The sequence below is a fragment of the Pleurodeles waltl genome, chromosome 2_1 (genome assembly GCF_031143425.1).
Source record: "Pleurodeles waltl isolate 20211129_DDA chromosome 2_1, aPleWal1.hap1.20221129, whole genome shotgun sequence".
Taxonomy (NCBI): Eukaryota; Metazoa; Chordata; class Amphibia; order Caudata; family Salamandridae; genus Pleurodeles; species Pleurodeles waltl.
This window is the reverse complement of record NC_090438.1, coordinates 9,651,023-9,676,259: the sequence shown is the minus strand read 5'-3', so window position 1 is coordinate 9,676,259 and position 25,237 is coordinate 9,651,023.

Sequence of the window (25,237 nt, the reverse complement as noted above, 5' to 3'; positions counted from 1 at the left end):
ACCATTGTGACACTGGCACCAGTGTCCCTGTAGGCCTGAACCTCAACACCATTTATTAGGGGTAGCTGCTTGTACTTATCCATGTTAAGGGGACAAGCAACCAAGGTGGCTAAATCAATAGCCCCCTCAGAGACTAACACAGCCTCTGTGGTCTCCCTAACAAGACCAACCCCAACTAAGTTACCAAAGGTGAGCCCAGCTACTCCCTTAGATTGGCTATTAGTAGCTTTGCTCCCACCACCACTGCTATTAGTAGGGACACTAGGTGTAGCAGTAGGGGTTGTAGTGGTAGGAGGCTTGGTGCTTTTCTTTGGTCAACTGGGATCTGTTGTCCAATGGCCTTTTATTTTACATAAATAGCACCATGGTTTCTTTTCTTTGTTTTGATTAGAAGAGGATTTGGGCCCACCACCCCCACCAGAGTGTTTCTGTGGGCCTGATGAAGACTCATTTTTAGATTTGTCCCCACCCTTGTCAGAAGACTTACCATCCTTCTTCTTGTTGCCATCTTTGTCACCCCCTGTATGAACTTTTCTGTTCACCCTTGTTCTGACCCATTTGTCTGCCTTCTTTCCCAATTCTTGGGGAGAGGTCAGATCAGAGTCCACCAAGTACTGGTGCAACAAATCAGACACACAATTATTAAGAATATGCTCTCTCAGGATCAAGTTATACAGGCTGTCTGTAGGAAAGTACCATCTTGCCTGGCATGTTACCCCCATTTTTCACTGTATATATGTTGTTTTAGTTGTATGTGTCACTGGGACCCTGGTATCCAGGGCCCCAGTGCTCATAAGTGTGCCTGACTGTGATACCTGTGTAGTGACTAACTGTCTCACTGAGGCTCTGCTAATCAGAACCTCAGTGGTTATGCTCTCTCATTTCTTTCAAATTGTCACTAACAGGCTAGTGACCAATTTTACCAATTTACATTGGCTTACTGGAACACCCTTATAATTCCCTAGTATATGGTACTGAGGTACCCAGGGTATTGGGGTTCCAGGAGATCCCTATGGGCTGCAGCATTTCTTTTGCCACCCATAGGGAGCTCTGACATTTCTTACACAGGCCTGCCACTGCAGCCTGAGTGAAATAACGTCCACGTTATTTCACAGCCATTTTACACTGCACTTAAGTAACTTATAAGTCACCTATATGTCTAACCTTTACCTGGTAAAGGTTAGGTGCAAAGTTACTTAGTGTGAGGGCACCCTGGCACTAGCCAAGGTACCCCCACATTGTTCAGGATCAATTCCCCCGACTTTGTGAGTGCGAGGACACCATTACACGCGTGCACTACATATAGGTCACTACCTATATGTAGCTTCACAATGGTAACTCCGAAAATGGCCATGTAACATGTCTATGATCATGGAATTGCCCCCTCTATGCCATCCTGGCATAGTTGGCACAATCCCATGATCCCAGTGGTCTGTAGCACAGACCCTTGTACTGCCAAACTGCCTTTCCTGGGGTTTCACTGCAGCTGCTGCTGCTGCCAACCCCTCAGACAGGTTTCTGCCCTCCTGGGGTCAAGCCAGGCTTGTCCCAGGATGGTAGAACAAAGGACTTCCTCTGAGAGAGGGTGTTACACCCTCTCCCTTTGGAAAATGGTGTGAAGGCAGGTGAGGAGTAGCCTCCCCCAGCCTCTGGAAATGCTTTCATGGGCACAGATGTGCCCAATTCTGCATAAGCCAGTCTACACCGGTTCAGGGACCCCTTAGCCCCTGCTCTGGCGCGAAACTGGACAAAGGAAAGGGGAGTGACCACTCCCCTGACCTGCACCTCCCCTGGGAGGTGTCCAGAGCTCCTCCAGTGTGCTCCAGACCTCTGCCATCTTGGAAACAGAGGTGCTGCTGGCACACTGGACTGCTCTGAGTGGCCAGTGCCACCAGGTGACGTCAGAGACTCCTTCTGATAGGCTCCTTCAGGTGTTAGTAGCCTTTCCTCTCTCCTAGGTAGCCAAACCCTCTTTTCTGGCTATTTAGGGTCTCTGTCTCTGGGGAAACTTGAGATAACGAATGCATGAGCTCAGCCGAGTTCCTCTGCATCTCTCTCTTCACCTTCTGATAAGGAAACGACCGCTGACCGCGCTGGAAGCCTGCAAAACTGCAACATAGTAGCAAAGCAAAGACGACTACTGCAACTCTGTAACGCTGATCCTGCCGCCTTCTCGACTGTTTTCCTGGTGGTGCATTCTGTGGAGGTAGTCTGCCTCCTCTCTGCACTAGAAGCTCCGAAGAAATCTCCCGTGGGTCGACTGAATCTTCCCCCTGCAACCGCAGGCACCAAAAAGCTGCATTACCGGTCCCTTGGGTCTCCTCTCAGCACAACGAGCGAGGTCCCTTGAATCCAGCAACTCTGTCCAAGTGACTCCCACAGTCCAGTGACTCTTCAGTCCAAGTTTGGTGGAGGTAAGTCCTTGTCTCCCCACGCCAGACTGCATTGCTGGTAACTGCGACTTTTGCAGCTACTCCGGCCCCTGTGCACTTTCGGCGGAAATCCTTTGTGCACAGCCAATCCTGGGTCCACGGCACTCTAACCTGCATTGCACGACTTTTTAAGTTGGTCTCCGGCGACGTGGGACTCCTTTGTGTAACTTCGGGTGAGCACTGTTTCACGCATCCTCGTAGTGCCTGTTTCTGGCACTTCTATGGCTGCTACCTGCTGTTGAGAGGGCTCCTTTTCTTGCTCGACATACCCTCTACCTCCTGGCACAATTTGCAACATCCTGGTCCCTCCTGGGCCACAGCAGCGTCCAAAAATGCTAACTGCACGATTTGCAGCTAGCAAGGCTTGTTGGCTTTCTTTCGGCGGGAAAAGACTTCTGCACGACTCTACACGGCAAGAGGGATCAGTCCTCCAAAGGGGAAGTCTCTAGCCCTTTTCGTTCCTGCAGAATCCTCAGCTTCTTCTGTCTAGTACAAGCTTCTTTGCACCCACAGCTGGCATTTCCTGGGCATCTGCCCATCTCCGATTTGCTTGTGACTTTTGGACTTGGTCCCCTTGTTCCACAGGTACCCTCGACTCGAAATCCATCGCTGTTGCATTGCTGGTTTGTGTCTTTCCTGCATTATTCCTCTATCATGACTTCATTGTCCTTTGGGGAACTTTAGTGCACTTTGCACTCACTTTTCAGGGTCTTGGGGTGGGCTATTTTTCTAACCCTTACTATTTTCTAATAGTCCCAGCGACCCTCTACAAGGTCACATAGGTTTGGGCTCCATTCGTGGTTCGCATTCCTCTTTTGGAGTATATGGTTTGTGTTGCCCCTATCCCTATGTGTCTCCTTTGCATCCTATTGTAACTATACATTGTTTGCACAGTTTTCTAAGACTATACTGCATATTTTTGGTCCTGTGTACATATAACTTGTGTATATTTGCTATCCTCATTCTGAGGGTACACTCTGAGATACTTTGGCATATTGTCATAAAAATAAAGTACCTTTATTTTTAGTATAACTGTGTATTGTGTTTTCTTATGATATTGTGCAAGTGACACTTATGGTACTGTAGTAGCTTCACACGTCTCCTAGTTCAGCCTAAGCTGCTCTGCTAAGCTACCATTATCTATCAGCCTAAGCTGCTAGACACCCTATACACTAATAAGGGATACCTGGGCCTGGTGCAAGGTGTAAGTACCCCTTGGTACTCACTACAAGCCAGTCCAGCCTCCTACACTGTCATAATCAGTAACTTTACTGCCATGTAACCCCCCCTCCAAGGCCTTCACTGAATGGTCAATGAAATCAACCCAGTCTTGTGAAGACTCCTTTTTGGTCTCTCTGAACTTTATCCTGTATTGTTCAGTGGTTAAGCCATAACCATCCAGGAGTGCATTCTTAAGAACTTTGTAATCATTGGCTTCATTTTCTTTCACAGTAAGGAGCCTATCCCTACCTTTTCCACTAAATGATAGCCATAGGATAGCAGCCCACTGCCTTTGAGGGACATCCTGTACAGCACAGGCCCTCTCAAGTGCAGCAAACCACTTGTTAATGTCATCCCCCTCCTTGTAAGGTCGAACTATCTTGTGCAGATTCCTGGAATCATGCTCTTTTGCAGGATGACTATGGGGAATACTGCTGCTGCCACCATGGGTTTCTAAACCCAATTTCTGTCTCTCCTTCTCTACTTCTAAGGTCTGTCTATCCAAATCCAGCTGTTGCTTCTTGAGCTTGAGTCTGGTTTGTTCCACTCTCAATCTATTGAGCTCCCTTTCTAACAATCTGTCATCAGGGTGGGTGGGAGGGACATGCCTAGAAACAGAAGTATGGTGAGAATGGACAGAAGGAGACCTGTCCCTTACAGAGGGCACCCTAGCAGCTTGGCTAACAGAAACATCACTTCTACTGTGGTGAGAATGAATGCTCTTGCTATGATGTGAGACAACACTATCTGTATGGTGTGACTCTTCATCATTACCAACTATGCTAGACTGTCTAGTAATGGGAAGGCTAGGAAGTTTCTTTCCTGAATCTTTTCCTAGGGGAGTCCCAGGATCAGATTGGGAACCATTAGCTACTTTTTCAACAGATGGGGCACTTTTGGCCTTATCTTGTTCTCTAAGCATGTTAAGCAACAATTCCAAGGAAGGATTCTTCCCTACACTCAAACCTCTTTCTATACAGAGACTCCTTGCTCCTTTCCAGCTAAGGTGGTCATATGCAAGTTTGGACAGATCAACATTTTGGCCTGTGCCAGACATTTTAGAAAGAGTTCAAGTGACAGAGAAAGTGAAGAAAAAGTTTTTCAGAACTTTTAGAAAGACAGAAAAAAAAACATTTTAAACTTTTTAGAACTTTTTAGCAAGTTTAGAAGTACTTTTCAGCACTTAGAAAAGAGTGAAAAGAGGAAATGCAAAACTTTTTAGTTATGTGTACACACACTGAACTTGTTTTGTATATTTTTCTCTTATGAATAGTACAATGACAAGAGTTGTAAGTAGTCTCAAAGCACTTATCCCACCGCTGCACAACCAATGTAGGAGGCTGGACTGGCTTGTAGTGAGTACCAAGGGGTACTTGCACCTTGCACCAGGCCCAGTTATCCCTTATTAGTGTATAGGGTGTCTAGCAGCATAGGTTGATAGATAATGGTAGCTTAGCAGAGCAGCTTAGGCTGAACTAGGAGACGAGTGAAGCTCCTACAGTACCACTAGTGTCACTTGCACAATATCATAAGAAAACACAATACACAGATATACTAAAAATAAAGGTACTTTATTTTTATGACAATATGCCAAAGTATCTCAGAGTGTACCCTCAGTATGAGGATAGCAAATATACACAAGATATATGTACACAATACCAAAAATATGCAGTATAGTCTTAGAAAACAGTGCAAACAATGTATAGTTACAATAGGATGCAATGGGGACACATAGGTATAGGGGCAACACAAACCATATACTCCAAAAGTGGAATGCGAACCACGAATGGACCCCAAACCTATGTGACCTTGTAGAGGGTCACTGGGACTATTAGAAAATAGTGAGGGTTAGAAAAATAGCCCACCCCAAGACCCTGAAAAGTGAGTGCAAAGTGCACTAAAGTTCCCCAAAGGACATAGAAGTAGTGATAGGGGAATTCTGCTGGAAAGACACAAACCAGCAATGCAACAACAATGGATTTGAAGTCGAGGGTACCTGTGGAACAAGGGGACCAAGTCCAAAAGTCACAAGTAAGTCGGAGATGGGCAGGTGCCCAGGAAATGTCAGCTGTGGGTGCAAAGAAGCTGCTACTGGACAGTAGAAGCTTAGGTTTCTGCAGGAACGACAAGGGCTAGAGACTTCCCCTTTGGAGGACGGATCCCTCACGCCGTGGAGAGTCGTGCAGAAGTGTTTTCTCGCCGAAAGACCACCAACAAGCCTTGCTAGCTTCAAATCGTAAGGTTAGTGTTTTTGGATGCTGCTGTGGCCCAGGAGGGACCAGGATGTCGCCAATTGCGGAAGGTGACAGAGGGGGCGTCAAGCAAGACAAGGAGCCCTCTCAGCAGCAGGCAGCACCCGGAAAAGTGCCAGAAATAGGCACTATGAGGATGCGTGAAACGGTGCTCACCCGAAGTCGCAGAAAGGAGTCCCACGTCGCCGGAGACCAACTTAGAAAGTCGTGCAATGCAGGTTAGAGTGCCGTGGACCCAGGCTTGGCTGTGCACCAAGGATTTCCGCCGGAAGTGCAAAGAGGCCGGAGTAGCTGCAAAAGTCGCGGTTCCCAGCAATACAGTCTGGCGTAGGGAGGCAAGGACTTACCTCCACCAATCTTGGACTGAAGAGTCACTGGACTTTGGGAGTAACTTGGACACAGTTGCTGGATTCAAGAGACCTCGCTCGTCGTGCTGAGAGGAGACCCAGGGGACCGGTGATGCAGTTCTTTGGTGCCTTAGGTAGCAGGGGGAAGATTCCGTCGACCCACGGGAGATTTCTTCGGAGCTTCTAGTGCAGAGAGGAGGCAGACTTCCCCCACAGCATGCACCACCAGGAAAACAGTCGAGAAGGCGTCAGGATCAGCGTTACAGAGTTGCAGTAGTCGTCTTAGCTACTTTGTTGCAGTTTTGCAGGCTTCCAGTGCGGTCAGCAGTCGATTCCTTGGCAGAAGGTGAAGAGAGAGATGCAGAGGAACTCTGATGAGCTCATGCATTCATTATCTAAGGAAATCCCCAAAGCAGAGACCCTAAATAGCCAGAAAAGAGGGTTTGGCTACTTAGGAGAGAGGATAGGCTAGCAACACCTGAAGGAGCCTATCAGAAGGAGTCTCTGACTTCACCTGGTGGCACTGGCCACTCAGAGCAGTCCAGTGTGCCGGCAGCACCTCTGTTTCCAAGATGGCAGAGGTCTGGAGCACACTGGAGGAGCTCTGGACACCTCCCAGGGGAGGTGCAGGTCAGGGGAGTGGTCACTCCCCTTTCCTTTGTCCAGTTTCGCGCCAGAGCAGGGCTAAGGGGTCCCTGAACCGGTGTAGACTGGCTTATGCAGAAATGGGCACCAAATGTGCCCATGAAAGCATTTCCAGAGGCTGGGGGAGGCTACTCCTCCCCTGCCTTCACACCATTTTCCAAAGGGAGAGGGTGTAAGACCCTCTCTCAGAGGAAGTCCTTTGTTCTGCCATCCTGGGCCAGGCCTGGTTGGACCCCAGGAGGGCAGAAACCTGTCTGAGGGGTTGGCAGCAGCAGCAGCTGCAGTGAAACCCCTGAAAATGCAGTTTGACAGTACCAGGGTCTGTGCTACAGACCACTAAGATCATGGGATTGTGCCAACTATGCCAGGGTGGTATAGAGGGGGAAATTCCATGATCATAGACATGTTACATGGCCATATTCGGAGTTACCATTGTGAAGCTACATATAGGTAGTGACCTATGTGTAGTGCATGCGTGTAATGGTGTCCCCGCACTCACAAAGTCCGGGGAATTTGCCCTGAACGATGTGGGGGCACCTTGGCTAGTGCCAGGGTGCCCTCACACTAAGTAACTTTGCACCTAACCTTTACCAGGTAAAGGTTAGACATATAGGTGACTTATAAGTTACTTAAGTGCTGTGTAAAATGGCTGTGAAATAACGTGGACGTTATTTCACTCAGGCTGCAGTGGCAGGCCTGTGTAAGAATTGTCAGAGCTCCCTATGGGTGGCAAAAGAAATGCTGCAGCCCATAGGGATCTCCTGGAACCCCAATACCCTGGGTACCTCAGTACCATATACTAGGGAATTATAAGGGTGGGTGTTCCAGTAAGCCAATGTAAATTGGTAAAATTGGTCACTAGCCTGTTAGTGACAATTTGAAAGAAATGAGAGAGCATAGCCACTGAGGTTCTGGATAGCAGAGCCTCAGTGAGACAGTTAGTCACTACACAGGTAACACATTCAGGCACACTTATGAGCACTGGGGCCCTGGCTGGCAGGGTCCCAGTGACACATACAACTAAAACAACATATATACAGTGAAAAATGGGGGAAACATGCCAGGCAAGATGGTACTTTCCTACAGTCTTTCTTCACGAAAATACTTCTGCACAACTCTCCACGGCGTGTAGCATCCATCCTCCAAAGGCAAAGTTTCTAGCCCTTGTCGTTCCTGCAGAATCCTCAGCTTCTACTGTCCAGTAGCAGCTTCTTTGCACCCACAGCTGGCATTTCCTGGGCATCTGCCCATCTCTGACTTGCTTGTGACTTTTGGACTTGGTCCCCTTGTTCCACAGGTACCCTCGACTGGAAATCCATCGTTGTTGCATTGCTGGTTTGTGTCTTTCCTGCAGAATTCCCTTATCACGACTTCTATGTCCTTTGGGATACTTTAGTGCACTTTGCACTCACTTTTCAGGGTCTTGGGTGGTCTATTTTTCTAACCCTCACTGTTTTCTTACAGTCCCAGCGACCCTCTACAAGGTCACATAGGTTTGGGGCCCATTCGTGGTTCGCATTCCATTTTTGGAGTATATGGTTTGTGTTGCCCCTATCCCTATGTGTCCCCATTGCATCCTATTGTAACTATACATTGTTTGCACTGTTTTCTAAGACTATACTGCATAATTTTGGTATTGTGTACATATATCTTGTGTATATTTGCTATCCTCATACTGAGGGTACTCACTGAGATACTTTGGCATATTGTCATAAAAATAAAGTATGTTTATTTTTAGTATATCTGTGTATTTCTTATGATATTGTGCAAGTGACTCTAGTGGTACTGTAGGAGCTTCACTCGTCTCCTAGTTCAGCCTACGCTGCTCTGCTAAGCTACCATTATCTATCAGCCTAAGCTGCTAGACACCCTATACACTAATAAGGGATACCTGAGCCTGGTGCAAGGTGTAAGTACCCCTTGCTACTCACTACAAGCCAGTCCAGCCTCCTACACTAGTTCAACCTAAGCTGCTCTGCTAAGCTACCTTTTCTATCAGCCTAAGCTGCTAGACACCCCTCTACACTAATAAGGGATACCTGGGCCTGGTGCAAGGTGTAAGTACCCCTTGGTACTCACTACAAGCCAGTCCAGCCTCCTACAGAGGGCCCTACCAATTCACCTTAATGCCCTTTGGTTTGAAAAATGCACCTGCCACTTTTCAGAGGTTGGTGAATACTGTCCTGCAAGGGTTGGAGGCTTTTAGTGCAACATATCTGGACGATATAGCTGTCTTTAGCTCCACCTTGGATGATCACCTGGTCCACCTGTGGAAAGTTTTGGAGGCCCTGCAAAAGGCAGGCCTCACTATCAAGGCTTCAAAGTGCCAGATAGGGCAGCAGAAAGTGGTTTATCTGGGACACCTGGTAGGTGGAGAACAGATTGCACCACTTCAGGGGAAAATACAAACTATCACAGATTGTGTTCCCCTTACAACACAGACCCAGGTGAGAGCCTTCCTAGGCCTCACTGTGTATTACAGGAGATTTATTAAGAATTATGGCTCCATTGCAGCCCCACTTAATGTTCTAACTTCCAAGAAAATGCCTAAAAAGTTAATGTGGACAGCGAGCTGTCCGAAAGCTTTTGAGGAGCTGAAACAGGCCATGTGTACTGCACCTGTCCTAAAAGGCCCATGTTACTCCAAGAAATGCATTGTTCAAACTGATGCATCTGAATTAGTGGTAGGGGCAGTCTTATCACAACTCAATTCTGAGGGCCAGGATCAGCCTGTTGCTTTTATCAGCAGGAGGTTGACCCCTAGAGAAAAGCGTTGGTCTGCCATAGAGAGGGAGGCCTTTGCTGTGGTCTGGCCACTGAAGAAGTCGAGGCAAAACCTGTTTGGCACTCACTTCATTGTTCAGACAGACCACAAACCTCTATTTTGGCTAAAACAAATGAAAGGTGAAAACCCTAAATTGTTGAGGTGGTCCATATCTCTACAGGGGATGGACTATACAGTGGAACATAGACCTGGGAGTACTCACTCCAATGCAAATGGACTCTCCAGATATTTCCACTTCGACAATGAAGACTCATCAGGTCATGGCTAGTCTTATTGTCCTTCGTTTGGGGGGGGGGATGGGTTGTGTAGGAAAGTACCATCTTGCCTGGCATGTTACCCCCATATTTCACTGTATATATGTTGTTTTAGTGTATGTGTCACTGGGACACTGCCAGCCAGGGACAGGGCTCATAAGTGTGCCCTGTATGTGTTCCGTGTGCTAACCAGAACCTCAGTGGTTATGCTCTCTCTGCTTTCTAAATTGTCACTAACAGACTAGTGACCAATTTCACCAATTCACATTGGCATACTGGAACACCCAAGCCAGGCTTGTCCCAGGATGGTAGAACAAAGGACTTCCTCTGAGAGAGGGTGTTACACCCTCTCCCTTTGGAAAATGGTGTGAAGGCAGGGGAGGAGCAGCCTCCCCCAGCCTCTGGAAATGCTTTCATGGGCTCTTTGGTGCCCATTTCTGCATAAGCCAGTCTACACCGGTTCAGGGACCCCTTAGCCCTGCTCTGGCACGAAACTGGACAAAGGAAAGGGGAGTGACCACTCCCCTGACCTGCACCTCCCCTGGGAGGTGTCCAGAGCTCCTCCAGTGTGCTCCAGACCTCTGCCATCTTGGAAACAGAGGTGCTGCTGGCACACTGGACTGCTCTGAGTGGCCAGTGCCACCAGGTGATGTCAGAGACTCCTTCTGATAGGCTCCTTCAGGTGTTGCTAGCCTATCCTCTCTCCTAGGTAGCCAAACCCTCTTTTCTGGCTATTTAGGGTCTCTGTCTCTGGGGAAACTTTAGATAATGAATGCAAGAAGTCATCAGAGTTCCTCTGCATTTCTCTCTTCACCTTCTGTCAAGGAATCGACTGCTGACCGCACTGGAAGCCTGCAAAACTGCAACATAGTAGCAAAGCAAAGACGACTACTGCAACTCTGTAACGCTGATCCTGCCGCCTTCTCGACTGTTTTCCTGGTGGTGCATTCTGTGGAGGTAGTCTGCCTCCTCTCTGCACTAGAAGCTCCGAAGAAATCTCCCGTGGGTCGACTGAATCTTCCCCCTGCAACCGCAGGCACCAAAAAGCTGCATTACCGGTCCCTTGGGTCTCCTCTCAGCACAACGAGCGAGGTCCCTTGAATCCAGCAACTCTGTCCAAGTGACTCCCACAGTCCAGTGACTCTTCAGTCCAAGTTTGGTGGAGGTAAGTCCTTGTCTCCCCACGCCAGACTGCATTGCTGGTAACTGCGACTTTTGCAGCTACTCCGGCCCCTGTGCACTTTCGGCGGAAATCCTTTGTGCACAGCCAATCCTGGGTCCACGGCACTCTAACCTGCATTGCACGACTTTTTAAGTTGGTCTCCGGCGACGTGGGACTCCTTTGTGTAACTTCGGGTGAGCACTGTTTCACGCATCCTCGTAGTGCCTGTTTCTGGCACTTCTATGGCTGCTACCTGCTGTTGAGAGGGCTCCTTTTCTTGCTCGACATACCCTCTACCTCCTGGCACAATTTGCAACATCCTGGTCCCTCCTGGGCCACAGCAGCGTCCAAAAATTCTAACTGCACGATTTGCAGCTAGCAAGGCTTGTTGGCTTTCTTTCGGCGGGAAAAGACTTCTGCACGACTCTACACGGCAAGAGGGATCAGTCCTCCAAAGGGGAAGTCTCTAGCCCTTTTCGTTCCTGCAGAATCCTCAGCTTCTTCTGTCCAGTACAAGCTTCTTTGCACCCACAGCTGGCATTTCCTGGGCATCTGCCCATCTCCGATTTGCTTGTGACTTTTGGACTTGGTCCCCTTCTTCCACAGGTACCCTCGACTCGAAATCCATCGCTGTTGCATTGCTGGTTTGTGTCTTTCCTGCATTATTCCTCTATCATGACTTCATTGTCCTTTGGGGAACTTTAGTGCACTTTGCACTCACTTTTCAGGGTCTTGGGGTGGGCTATTTTTCTAACCCTTACTATTTTCTAATAGTCCCAGCGACCCTCTACAAGGTCACATAGGTTTGGGCTCCATTCGTGGTTCGCATTCCTCTTTTGGAGTATATGGTTTGTGTTGCCCCTATCCCTATGTGTCTCCTTTGCATCCTATTGTAACTATACATTGTTTGCACAGTTTTCTAAGACTATACTGCATATTTTTGGTCCTGTGTACATATAACTTGTGTATATTTGCTATCCTCATTCTGAGGGTACACTCTGAGATACTTTGGCATATTGTCATAAAAATAAAGTACCTTTATTTTTAGTATAACTGTGTATTGTGTTTTCTTATGATATTGTGCAAGTGACACTTATGGTACTGTAGTAGCTTCACACGTCTCCTAGTTCAGCCTAAGCTGCTCTGCTAAGCTACCATTATCTATCAGCCTAAGCTGCTAGACACCCTATACACTAATAAGGCATACCTGGGCCTAGTGCAAGGTGTAAGTACCCCTTGGTACTCACTACAAGCCAGTCCAGCCTCCTACACTGTCATAATCAGTAACTTTACTGCCATGTAACCCCCCCTCCAAGGCCTTCACTGAATGGTCAATGAAATCAACCCAGTCTTGTGAAGACTCCTTTTTGGTCTCTCTGAACTTTATCCTGTATTGTTCAGTGGTTAAGCCATAACCATCCAGGAGTGCATTCTTAAGAACTTTGTAATCATTGGCTTCATTTTCTTTCAGAGTAAGGAGCCTATCCCTACCTTTTCCACTAAATGATAGCCATAGGATAGCAGCCCACTGCCTTTGAGGGACATCCTGTACAGCACAGGCCCTCTCAAGTGCAGCAAACCACTTGTTAATGTCATCCCCCTCCTTGTAAGGTCGAACTATCTTGTGCAGATTCCTGGAATCATGCTCTTTTGCAGGATGACTATGGGGAATACTGCTGCTGCCACCATGGGTTTCTAAACCCAATTTCTGTCTCTCCTTCTCTACTTCTAAGGTCTGTCTATCCAAATCCAGCTGTTGCTTCTTGAGCTTGAGTCTGGTTTGTTCCACTCTCAATCTATTGAGCTCCCTTTCTAACAATCTGTCATCAGGGTGGGTGGGAGGGACATGCCTAGAAACAGAAGTATGGTGAGAATGGACAGAAGGAGACCTGTCCCTTACAGAGGGCACCCTAGCAGCTTGGCTAACAGAAACATCACTTCTACTGTGGTGAGAATGAATGCTCTTGCTATGATGTGAGACAACACTATCTGTATGGTGTGACTCTTCATCATTACCAACTATGCTAGACTGTCTAGTAATGGGCAGGCTAGGAAGTTTCTTTCCTGAATCTTTTCCTAGGGGAGTCCCAGGATCAGATTGGGAACCATTAGCTACTTTTTCAACAGATGGGGCACTTTTGGCCTTATCTTGTTCTCTAAGCATGTTAAGCAACAATTCCAAGGAAGGATTCTTCCCTACACTCAAACCTCTTTCTATACAGAGACTCCTTGCTCCTTTCCAGCTAAGGTGGTCATATGCAAGTTTGGACAGATCAACATTTTGGCCTGTGCCAGACATTTTAGAAAGAGTTCAAGTGACAGAGAAAGTGAAGAAAAAGTTTTTCAGAACTTTTAGAAAGACAGAAAAAAAAACATTTTAAACTTTTTAGAACTTTTTAGCAAGTTTAGAAGTACTTTTCAGCACTTAGAAAAGAGTGAAAAGAGGAAATGCAAAACTTTTTAGTTATGTGTACACACACTGAACTTGTTTTGTATATTTTTCTCTTATGAATAGTACAATGACAAGAGTTGTAAGTAGTCTCAAAGCACTTATCCCACCGCTGCACAACCAATGTAGGAGGCTGGACTGGCTTGTAGTGAGTACCAAGGGGTACTTGCACCTTGCACCAGGCCCAGTTATCCCTTATTAGTGTATAGGGTGTCTAGCAGCATAGGTTGATAGATAATGGTAGCTTAGCAGAGCAGCTTAGGCTGAACTAGGAGACGAGTGAAGCTCCTACAGTACCACTAGTGTCACTTGCACAATATCATAAGAAAACACAATACACAGATATACTAAAAATAAAGGTACTTTATTTTTATGACAATATGCCAAAGTATCTCAGAGTGTACCCTCAGTATGAGGATAGCAAATATACATAAGATATATGTACACAATACCAAAAATATGCAGTATAGTCTTAGAAAACAGTGCAAACAATGTATAGTTACAATAGGATGCAATGGGGACACATATGTATAGGGGCAACACAAACCATATACTCCAAAAGTGGAATGCGAACCACGAATGGACCCCAAACCTATGTGACCTTGTAGAGGGTCACTGGGACTATTAGAAAATAGTGAGGGTTAGAAAAATAGCCCACCCCAAGACCCTGAAAAGTGAGTGCAAAGTGCACTAAAGTTCCCCAAAGGACATAGAAGTAGTGATAGGGGAATTCTGCTGGAAAGACACAAACCAGCAATGCAACAACAATGGATTTGAAGTCGAGGGTACCTGTGGAACAAGGGGACCAAGTCCAAAAGTCACAAGTAAGTCGGAGATGGGCAGGTGCCCAGGAAATGTCAGCTGTGGGTGCAAAGAAGCTGCTACTGGACAGTAGAAGCTTAGGTTTCTGCAGGAACGACAAGGGCTAGAGACTTCCCCTTTGGAGGACGGATCCCTCACGCCGTGGAGAGTCGTGCAGAAGTGTTTTCTCGCCGAAAGACCACCAACAAGCCTTGCTAGCTTCAAATCGTAAGGTTAGTGTTTTTGGATGCTGCTGTGGCCCAGGAGGGACCAGGATGTCGCCAATTGCGGAAGGTGACAGAGGGGGCGTCGAGCAAGACAAGGAGCCCTCTCAGCAGCAGGCAGCGCCCGGAAAAGTGCCAGAATTAGGCACTATGAGGATGCGTGAAACGGTGCTCACCCGAAGTCGCAGAAAGGAGTCCCACGTCGCCGGAGACCAACTTAGAAAGTCGTGCAATGCAGGTTAGAGTGCCGTGGACCCAGGCTTGGCTGTGCACCAAGGATTTCCGCCGGAAGTGCACAGAGGCCGGAGTAGCTGCAAAAGTCGCGGTTCCCAGCAATACAGCCTGGCGTAGGGAGGCAAGGACTTACCTCCACCAATCTTGGACTGAAGAGTCACTGGACTTTGGGAGTAACTTGGACACAGTTGCTGGATTCAAGAGACCTCGCTCGTCGTGCTGAGAGGAGACCCAGGGGACCGGTGATGCAGTTCTTTGGTGCCTGCGGTAGCAGGGGGAAGATTCCGTCGACCCACGGGAGATTTCTTCGGAGCTTCTAGTGCAGAGAGGAGGCAGACTTCCCCCACAGCATGCACCACCAGGAAAACAGTCGAGAAGGCGTCAGGATCAGCGTTACAGAGTTGCAGTAGTCGTCTTAGCTACTTTGTTGCAGTTTTGCAGGCTTCCAGTGCGGTCAGCAGTCGATTCCTTGGCAGAAGGTGAAGAGAGAGATGCAGAGGAACTCTGATGAGCTCATGCATTCATTATCTAAGGAAATCCCCAAAGCAGAGACCCTAAATAGCCAGAAAAGAGGGTTTGGCTACTTAGGAGAGAGGATAGGCTAGCAACACCTGAAGGAGCCTATCAGAAGGAGTCTCTGACTTCACCTGGTGGCACTGGCCACTCAGAGCAGTCCAGTGTGCCGGCAGCACCTCTGTTTCCAAGATGGCAGAGGTCTGGAGCACACTGGAGGAGCTCTGGACACCTCCCAGGGGAGGTGCAGGTCAGGGGAGTGGTCACTCCCCTTTCCTTTGTCCAGTTTCGCGCCAGAGCAGGGCTAAGGGGTCCCTGAACCGGTGTAGACTGGCTTATGCAGAAATGGGCACCAAATGTGCCCATGAAAGCATTTCCAGAGGCTGGGGGAGGCTACTCCTCCCCTGCCTTCACACCATTTTCCAAAGGGAGAGGGTGTAAGACCCTCTCTCAGAGGAAGTCCTTTGTTCTGCCATCCTGGGCCAGGCCTGGTTGGACCCCAGGAGGGCAGAAACCTGTCTGAGGGGTTGGCAGCAGCAGCAGCTGCAGTGAAACCCCTGAAAATGCAGTTTGGCAGTACCAGGGTCTGTGCTACAGACCACTAAGATCATGGGATTGTGCCAACTATGCCAGGGTGGTATAGAGGGGGAAATTCCATGATCATAGACATGTTACATGGCCATATTCGGAGTTACCATTGTGAAGCACTCACAAAGTCCGGGGAATTTGCCCTGAACGATGTGGGGGCACCTTGGCTAGTGCCAGGGTGCCCTCACACTAAGTAACTTTGCACCTAACCTTTACCAGGTAAAGGTTAGACATATAGGTGACTTATAAGTTACTTAAGTGCTGTGTAAAATGGCTGTGAAATAACGTGGACGTTATTTCACTCAGGCTGCAGTGGCAGGCCTGTGTAAGAATTGTCAGAGCTCCCTATGGGTGGCAAAAGAAATGCTGCAGCCCATAGGGATCTCCTGGAACCCCAATACCCTGGGTACCTCAGTACCATATACTAGGGAATTATAAGGGTGGGTGTTCCAGTAAGCCAATGTAAATTGGTAAAATTGGTCACTAGCCTGTTAGTGACAATTTGAAAGAAATGAGAGAGCATAGCCACTGAGGTTCTGGATAGCAGAGCCTCAGTGAGACAGTTAGTCACTACACAGGTAACACATTCAGGCACACTTATGAGCACTGGGGCCCTGGCTGGCAGGGTCCCAGTGACACATACAACTAAAACAACATATATACAGTGAAAAATGGGGGTAACATGCCAGGCAAGATGGTACTTTCCTACAGTCTTTCTTCACGAAAATACTTCTGCACAACTCTCCACGGCGTGTAGCATCCATCCTCCAAAGGCAAAGTTTCTAGCCCTTGTCGTTCCTGCAGAATCCTCAGCTTCTACTGTCCAGTAGCAGCTTCTTTGCACCCACAGCTGGCATTTCCTGGGCATCTGCCCATCTCTGACTTGCTTGTGACTTTTGGACTTGGTCCCCTTGTTCCACAGGTACCCTCGACTGGAAATCCATCGTTGTTGCATTGCTGGTTTTTGTCTTTCCTGCAGAATTCCCTTATCACGACTTCTATGTCCTTTGGGATACTTTAGTGCACTTTGCACTCACTTTTCAGGGTCTTGGGTGGTCTATTTTTCTAACCCTCACTGTTTTCTTACAGTCCCAGCGACCCTCTACAAGGTCACATAGGTTTGGGGCCCATTCGTGGTTCGCATTCCATTTTTGGAGTATATGGTTTGTGTTGCCCCTATCCCTATGTGTCCCCATTGCATCCTATTGTAACTATACATTGTTTGCACTGTTTTCTAAGACTATACTGCATAATTTTGGTATTGTGTACATATATCTTGTGTATATTTGCTATCCTCATACTGAGGGTACTCACTGAGATACTTTGGCATATTGTCATAAAAATAAAGTATGTTTATTTTTAGTATATCTGTGTATTTCTTATGATATTGTGCAAGTGACTCTAGTGGTACTGTAGGAGCTTCACTCGTCTCCTAGTTCAGCCTACGCTGCTCTGCTAAGCTACCATTATCTATCAGCCTAAGCTGCTAGACACCCTATACACTAATAAGGGATACCTGAGCCTGGTGCAAGGTGTAAGTACCCCTTGCTACTCACTACAAGCCAGTCCAGCCTCCTACACTAGTTCAACCTAAGCTGCTCTGCTAAGCTACCTTTTCTATCAGCCTAAGCTGCTAGACACCCCTCTACACTAATAAGGGATACCTGGGCCTGGTGCAAGGTGTAAGTACCCCTTGGTACTCACTACAAGCCAGTCCAGCCTCCTACAGAGGGCCCTACCAATTCACCTTAATGCCCTTTGGTTTGAAAAATGCACCTGCCACTTTTCAGAGGTTGGTGAATACTGTCCTGCAAGGGTTGGAGGCTTTTAGTGCAACATATCTGGACGATATAGCTGTCTTTAGCTCCACCTTGGATGATCACCTGGTCCACCTGTGGAAAGTTTTGGAGGCCCTGCAAAAGGCAGGCCTCACTATCAAGGCTTCAAAGTGCCAGATAGGGCAGCGGAAAGTGGTTTATCTGGGACACCTGGTAGGTGGAGAACAGATTGCACCACTTCAGGGGAAAATACAAACTATCACAGATTGTGTTCCCCCTACAACACAGACCCAGGTGAGAGCCTTCCTAGGCCTCACTGTGTATTACAGGAGATTTATTAAGAATTATGGCTCCATTGCAGCCCCACTTAATGTTCTAACTTCCAAGAAAATGCCTAAAAAGTTAATGTGGACAGCGAGCTGTCCGAAAGCTTTTGAGGAGCTGAAACAGGCCATGTGTACTGCACCTGTCCTAAAAGGCCCATGTTACTCCAAGAAATGCATTGTTCAAACTGATGCATCTGAATTAGTGGTAGGGGCAGTCTTATCACAACTCAATTCTGAGGGCCAGGATCAGCCTGTTGCTTTTATCAGCAGGAGGTTGACCCCTAGAGAAAAGCGTTGGTCTGCCATAGAGAGGGAGGCCTTTGCTGTGGTCTGGCCACTGAAGAAGTCGAGGCAAAACCTGTTTGGCACTCACTTCATTGTTCAGACAGACCACAAACCTCTATTTTGGCTAAAACAAATGAAAGGTGAAAACCCTAAATTGTTGAGGTGGTCCATATCTCTACAGGGGATGGACTATACAGTGGAACATAGACCTGGGAGTACTCACTCCAATGCAGATGGACTCTCCAGATATTTCCACTTCGACAATGAAGACTCATCAGGTCATGGCTAGTCTTATTGTCCTTCGTTTGGGGGGGGGGATGGGTTGTGTAGGAAAGTACCATCTTGCCTGGCATGTTACCCCCATATTTCACTGTATATATGTTGTTTTAGTGTATGTGTCACTGGGACACTGCCAGCCAGGGACAGGGCTCATAAGTGTGCCCTGTATGTGTTCCGTGTGCTAACCAGAACCTCAGTGGTTATGCTCTCTCTGCTTTCTAAATTGTCACTAACAGACTAGTGACCAATTTCACCAATTCACATTGGCATACTGGAACACCCTTATAATTCCTGAGTATATGGTACTGAGGTACCCAGGGTATTGGGGTTCCAGGAGATCCCTATGGGCTGCAGCATTTCTTTAGCCACCCATAGATAGATCTGACAATTCTTACACAGGCTTGCCACTGCAGCCTGAGTGAAATAACGTCCACGTTATTTCACAGCCATTTACCACTGCACTTAAGTGACTTATGTCACCTATATGTCTAACTTTCACCTGGTAAAGGTTGGGTGCTAAGTTACATAGTGTGTGGGCACCCTGGCACTAGCCAAGGTGCCCCCACATCGTTCAGTGCAAATTCCCCAGACTTTGTGAGTGCGGGGACACCATTTCACACGTGCACTATACATAGGTCACTACCTATGTATAGCGTCACAATGGTAACTCCGAACATGGCCATGTAACATGTCTAAGATCATGTAATTGTCACTCCAATGCCATTCTGGCATTGGGGAGACAATTCCATGATCCCCCCTGTCTCTAGCACAGACCCGCGTACTGCCAAACTACATTTCCCGGGGTTTCACTGCAGCTGCTGCTGCTGCCAACCCCTCAGACAGATTTCTGCCCTCCTGGGGTCCAGCCAGGCCTGGCCCAGGAAGGCAGAACAAAGGACTTTCTCAGAGAGAGGGTTTTACACCCTCTCCCTTTGGAAAAAGGTGTCAGGGCTGGGGAGGAGTAGCCTCTCCCAGCCTCTGGAAATGCTTAGATGGGCACAGATGGTACCCATCTCTGCATAAGCCAGTCTACACCAGTTCAGGGATCCCCCAGCCCTGCTCTGGTGCGAAACTGGACAAAGGAAAGGGGAGTGACCACTCCCCTGACCTGCACCTCCCAGGGGAGGTGCCCAGAGCTCCTCCAGCATGCCCCAGACCTCTGCCATCTTGGATTCAGAGGTGTGCTGGCACACTGGACTGCTCTAAGTGGCCAGGGCTAGCAGGTGACGTCAGAGACTCCTTCTGATAGGCTCTTATCTGTGTTACTAGCCTATCCTCCTTCCTAGGTAGCCAAACCTCCTTTTCTGGCTATTTAGGGTTTCTGCTTTGGGGAATTCTTTAGATCACGAATGCAAGTGCTCATCATAGCTCCTCTGCATCTCTCACTTCACCTTCTGCCAAAGGATCGACCGCCTACCGCTCAGGACGCCTGCAAAATCGCAACAAAGTAGCAAAGAAGACTACTGCAAACTTGCATCTCTGATCCTGCCGCCTCCTCGACTGTTTCCTGGTGGTGCATGCTCTGGGGGTAGCCTGCCTCCTTCTTGCACCAGGAGCTCTGAAGAAATCTCCTGTGTGACGACGGAATCCTCCCCCTGCAACCGCAGGCAACAAAAGACTGCATCACCTGTGTAGGAAAGTACCATCTTGCCTGGCATGTTACCCCCATATTTCACTGTATATACGATGATTTTGTGTATGTGTCACTGGGACCCTACCAACCAGGGTCCCAGTGCTCATAAGTGTGCCCTTTATGTGTTCCCTGTGTGATGACTAACTTTCTCACTGGGCTCTGCTAACCAGAACCTCAGTGGTTATGCTCTCTCTGCTTTCTAAATTGTCCCTAACAGGCTAGGGACCAATTTCACCAATTCACATTGGCATACTGGAACACCCTTATAATTCCCTAGTATGTGGTACTAAGGTACCCAGGGTATTGGGGTTCAGGAGATCCCTATGGGCTGCAGCATTTTTTTGCCACCCATAGGGAGCTCTGACAATTCCTACACAGGCCTGCCACTGCAGCCTGAGTGAAATAACATCCACGTTATTTAACAGCCATTTACCACTGCACTTAAGTAACTTATAAGTCACCTATATGTCTAACCTTCACCTGGTGAAGTTTGGGTGCTAAGTTACTTAGTGTGTGGGCACCCTGGCACTAGCCAAGGTGCCCCCACATCGTTCAGTGCAAATTCCCCAGACTTTGTGAGTGCGGGGACACCATTTCACGCCTGCACTATACATAGGTCACTACCTACGTATAGCGCCACGATGGTAACTCCGAACATGGCCATGTAAAATGTCTAAGATCATGGAATTGTCACCCCAATGCCATTCTTGCATTGGGGAGACAATTCCATGATCCCCCATGTCTCTAGCACAGACCCGGGTACTGCCAAACTTCCTTTCCCGGGGTTTCACTGCAGCTGCTGATGCTGCCAACCCCTCAGACAGGTTTCTGCCCTCCTGGGGGCCAGCCAGGCCTGGCCCAGGAAGGCAGAACAAAGGACTTCCTCAGAGAGAGGGTGTTACTTCCTCTCCCTTTGGAAAAGGGTGTCAGGGCTGGGGAGGAGTAACCTCCCCCAGCCTCTGGAAATGCTTTGATTGGCACAGATGGTGCCCATCTCTGCATAAGCCAGCCTTCACCGGTTCAGGGATCCCCCAGCCCTGCTCTGGCGCAAAACTGGACAAAGGAAAGGGGAGTGACCACTCCCCTGACCTGCACCTCCCAGGGGAGGTGCCCAGAGCTCCTCCAGTGTTCTCCAGCCCTCTGCCATTTTGGAAACAGAGGTGTTGCTGGCACACTGGACTGCTCTGAGTGGCCAGAGCCAGCAGGTGACGTCAGAGACTCTTTCTGATAGGCTCTTACCTGTGTCGCTAGCCTATCCTCCTTCCTAGGTAGCCAAACCTCCTTTTCTGGCTATTTAGGGTCTCTGCTTTGGGGAATTCTTTAGATAACGAATGCAAGTGATCATCCAAGTTCCTCTGCATCTCTCTCTTCACCTTCTGCCAAAGGATCGACCGCTGACTCCTCAGGATCCCTGCAAAACCGCAACAAAGTAGCAAAGACGACTACTGCAACCTTGTATCGCTTCTCCTGCCGCTTTCTTGCCTGTTTCCAGGTGGTGCATGCTCTGGGGGTAGCCTGCCTCCTCTCTGCACCAGGAGCTCTGAAGAAATCTCCAGTGGGACGACGGAATCTTCCCCCTGCAACCGCAGGCAACAAAAGACTGCATCACCGGTCCTCTTGGTCCCCTCTCAGCACGACGAGCGTGGTCCCTGGAACTCAGAAACTCTGTCCAAGTGACTCCCACAGTCCAGTGACTCTTCAGTCCACGTTTGGTGGAGGTAAGTCCTTGCCTCCCCACGCTAAACTGCATTGCAAGGTACCGCATGATTTGCAGCTGCTCCGGCTCCTGTGCACTCTTCCAGGATTTCCTTCGTGCACAGCCAAGCCTGGGTCCCTGACACTCTAACCTGCAATGCACAACCTTCTGAGTTGTCCTCCGGCATCGTGGGACTCCCTTTTCTGACTTCGGGTGGACTCCGGTTCACTCCTCTTCCAAGTGCCTGTTCCGGTACTTCTGCGGGTGCTGCCTGCTTCTGTGAGGGCTCTACTGACTTGCTGGGCATCCCCTCTGTCTCCTCACCCAAGTGGCAACATCCTGGTCCCTCCTGGGCTACAGCAGCATCCAAAAACCCTAACCGTGACCCTTGCTGATAGCAAGGCTTGTTTGCGGTCTTTCTGCATGGCAACACATCTGCAAGCTTCTTCACGACGTGGGACATCCATCCTCCAAAGAGGAAGTTTCTAGCCCTCTTCGTTCTTGCAGAATCCACAGCTTCTACCATCCGGTGGCAGCTTCTTTGCACCCTCAGCTGGCATTTCCTGGGCATCTGCCTACTCTCGACACTGTTGCGACTCTTGGACTATGTCCCCTTGTTTCACAGGTACTCAGGTCCGGAAATCCACTTTGGTTGCTTTGATGGTGTTGGTCTTCCTTGCAGAAACCCCCTATCACGACTTCTGTGCTCTCTTGGGGTTATAGGCGCACTTTACACCTACTTTTCAGGGTCTTGGGGTGGTCTATTTTTCTAACCTTCACTATTTTCTTGGGTCCCAGCGACCCTCTAAAAGCTCACATAGGTTTGGGGTCCATTCGTGGTTCGCATTCCACTTTTGGAGTATATGGTTTGTGTTGCCCCTATACCTATGTGCTCCTATTGCAATCTACTGTAACTTTACATTGCTTGCATTACTTCCTTTTGCTATTACTGCATATTTTTGGTATTGTGTACATATATCTTGTGTATATTTGGCATCCTCATACTGAGGGTACTCACTGAGATACTTTTGGCAAAATGTCATAAAAATAAAGTACCTTTATTTTTAGTATATCTGTGTATTGTGTTTTCTTATGATATTGTGCATATGACACCAGTGGTATAGTAGGAGCCTAAGCTGCTAGAAACACCTCTTCTACACCAATAAGGGATAACTGGACCTGGTACAGAGTGTAAGTACCCCTTGGTACCCACTTCAAGCCAGGCCAGCCTACAGTAAAGGCCAGGTTTAGGTGCCTCCATATGACAGGTGGATCCCTATTCTACTCACCAAAGAAGGTGTGTCAGATCATCGTGGCCTGTTGTATGCTTCACAACTTGGCTTTGCGACAACAGGTGCCTTTTCTGCAGGAGGATGGTCGAGATGGCGATGTTGTTGTAGCTGTGGAGCCTGTGGACAGTGAAGACGAGGAAGCAGAGGAAGAAGACATGGACAACAGGGACTCAGTGATCTAGCAATATTTCCAGTGAAACACAGGTAAGAATACAGACCTGCCTACTACATGTACTTAAACACTACTGCCTCTCTACTGTCTGTCGTTTTCACGCAGTGTATGGTCACTGAGTTGTCACTTTCCCTTACGGTTTCACAGATCTGGGTCCCAGAGTGTGCCATCTGCTTTGATTCCTCATGGACTAGAGCTGTGTGACATAGGTATGTTGAAATTACAAATGAAAGAGCTTTTTGCCACAGTAATTGCTAATATAGTATTCGAAATCACAGACTGACTCCAGATTGTTTTGTGCTTTAAGGGTGTTTATTTTAGTGCTCAAAATTGGAGGGGGTAGAAAAATGGTGAGGGGTGATGGCGGAGGAATGTCCATGGCAGAGTCCAGTCTATTAGTCTCACAGGTGCATTGCCCAAATGGGATAGGAAGTGGAGCTGGGGCAGTTTAAGGATGGTAACTATATAAAGGTACACTGTTCCAAAAATAGAGAAAAGGAAGACGAAAACAGGGAAGACCTGTAATCTCAGGAGCAAGAGCCCTCAAGCATCACTCTGGATGGCTAGCATCATCATCGGGAATAGCTCCTCACTAGGCCGGCGCTGCAATGCCTAGTGGGCACCCCGAAGTGGGGGCTCTCAGACGAATTTTGAGATAGTGACTAGAAAATTCAATAGTGCAAAATGAGGGTGCCTTAGGTCACCACCCAAAACAGAAAAGAGGAAAAAAGGTTTAAAATTGGTTATTCATCCATTAACTTCATCATTTAATCAGTCAAGTATGACAAGGATGAAGACCAAGGTTAAAAACAAGGATCTCATTTCTTGGCGGGGTCTTGGCATCGTTCTCTGTCTTGTTCCTGGATCTCAGGGACCGTTTGCGAGGTGGTTCTCCCTCTGCAGGGGTTGAGGTGCTGGTGTGGTGGTCCTGTGGCGGTGCCTCCTGTCCACTAGCGCCGGTGGAGGTGGTGGGCAGTTCATCATCCAGGCTAGTGTCAGGGGCCCCTTGTAGTGGCACGGTGTCCCTCCTGGTGTTGAGTACTTCCTTCAGCACCCCTACGATGGTGCCCAGGGTGGAATTGATGGTTCTGAGTTCCTCCCTGAAGCCCATATACTGTTCCTCCTGCAGGCGCTGGCTCTCCTGAAACTTGGCCAGTACCATTGCCATCGTCTCCTGGGAGTGGTGGTAGGCTCCCATGATGGAGGAGAGGGCCTCCTGGAGAGTGGGTTCCCCGGGCCTGTCCGCCCCCTGTCGCTCAGCAGCCCTCCCAGATCCCCTGTGTTCCTGGGCCTCAGTCCCCTGGACCGTGTGCCCACTACCACTGCCCCCAGGTCCCTGCTGTTGTTGGGGTGGTGGGTTAGCCTGGGTTCCCTGTAGTGGTGGACCCACTGCTGATTGACGTGTCCTGGGGACGGAGGTATTGGCCCGCTGGGTGGGTGCTGTGCTGGTGTTTCCAGAGGGTGGAAGCTCTGTGGTGGCCTGTGACTGGGTTTGGGCAACCGACTGTCCTGAGGTCCCCGATGGGCCGGGCTGGTCATCTAGATCCAGTTGGACAGAGGTGCTGTCATCACTGTGGGCCTCTTCTGTTGGTGGTGTGGACATGTGTGGACCCTCCTGTCTGGTGACGTTGGGTAGGGGTCATTCAGGGGTATAAAAGGATGTTTATTACATTTGTGTGTGGCATGGTGTGCAATGGGTTGGTGACCATGTACCCCAGTGCTTGCAATCCTGTGTGGGACCTTGTGTGATGATGGTTTAGGGGGTGTATGGGTATGTGCAGTGGGCATGCTTTAGTGATTGGTGTTCATGCTTTGTTGTTGCATGCAGGGCTTGGTGTTAGGATGTGTGGTTTGTGATGTCGGGACATT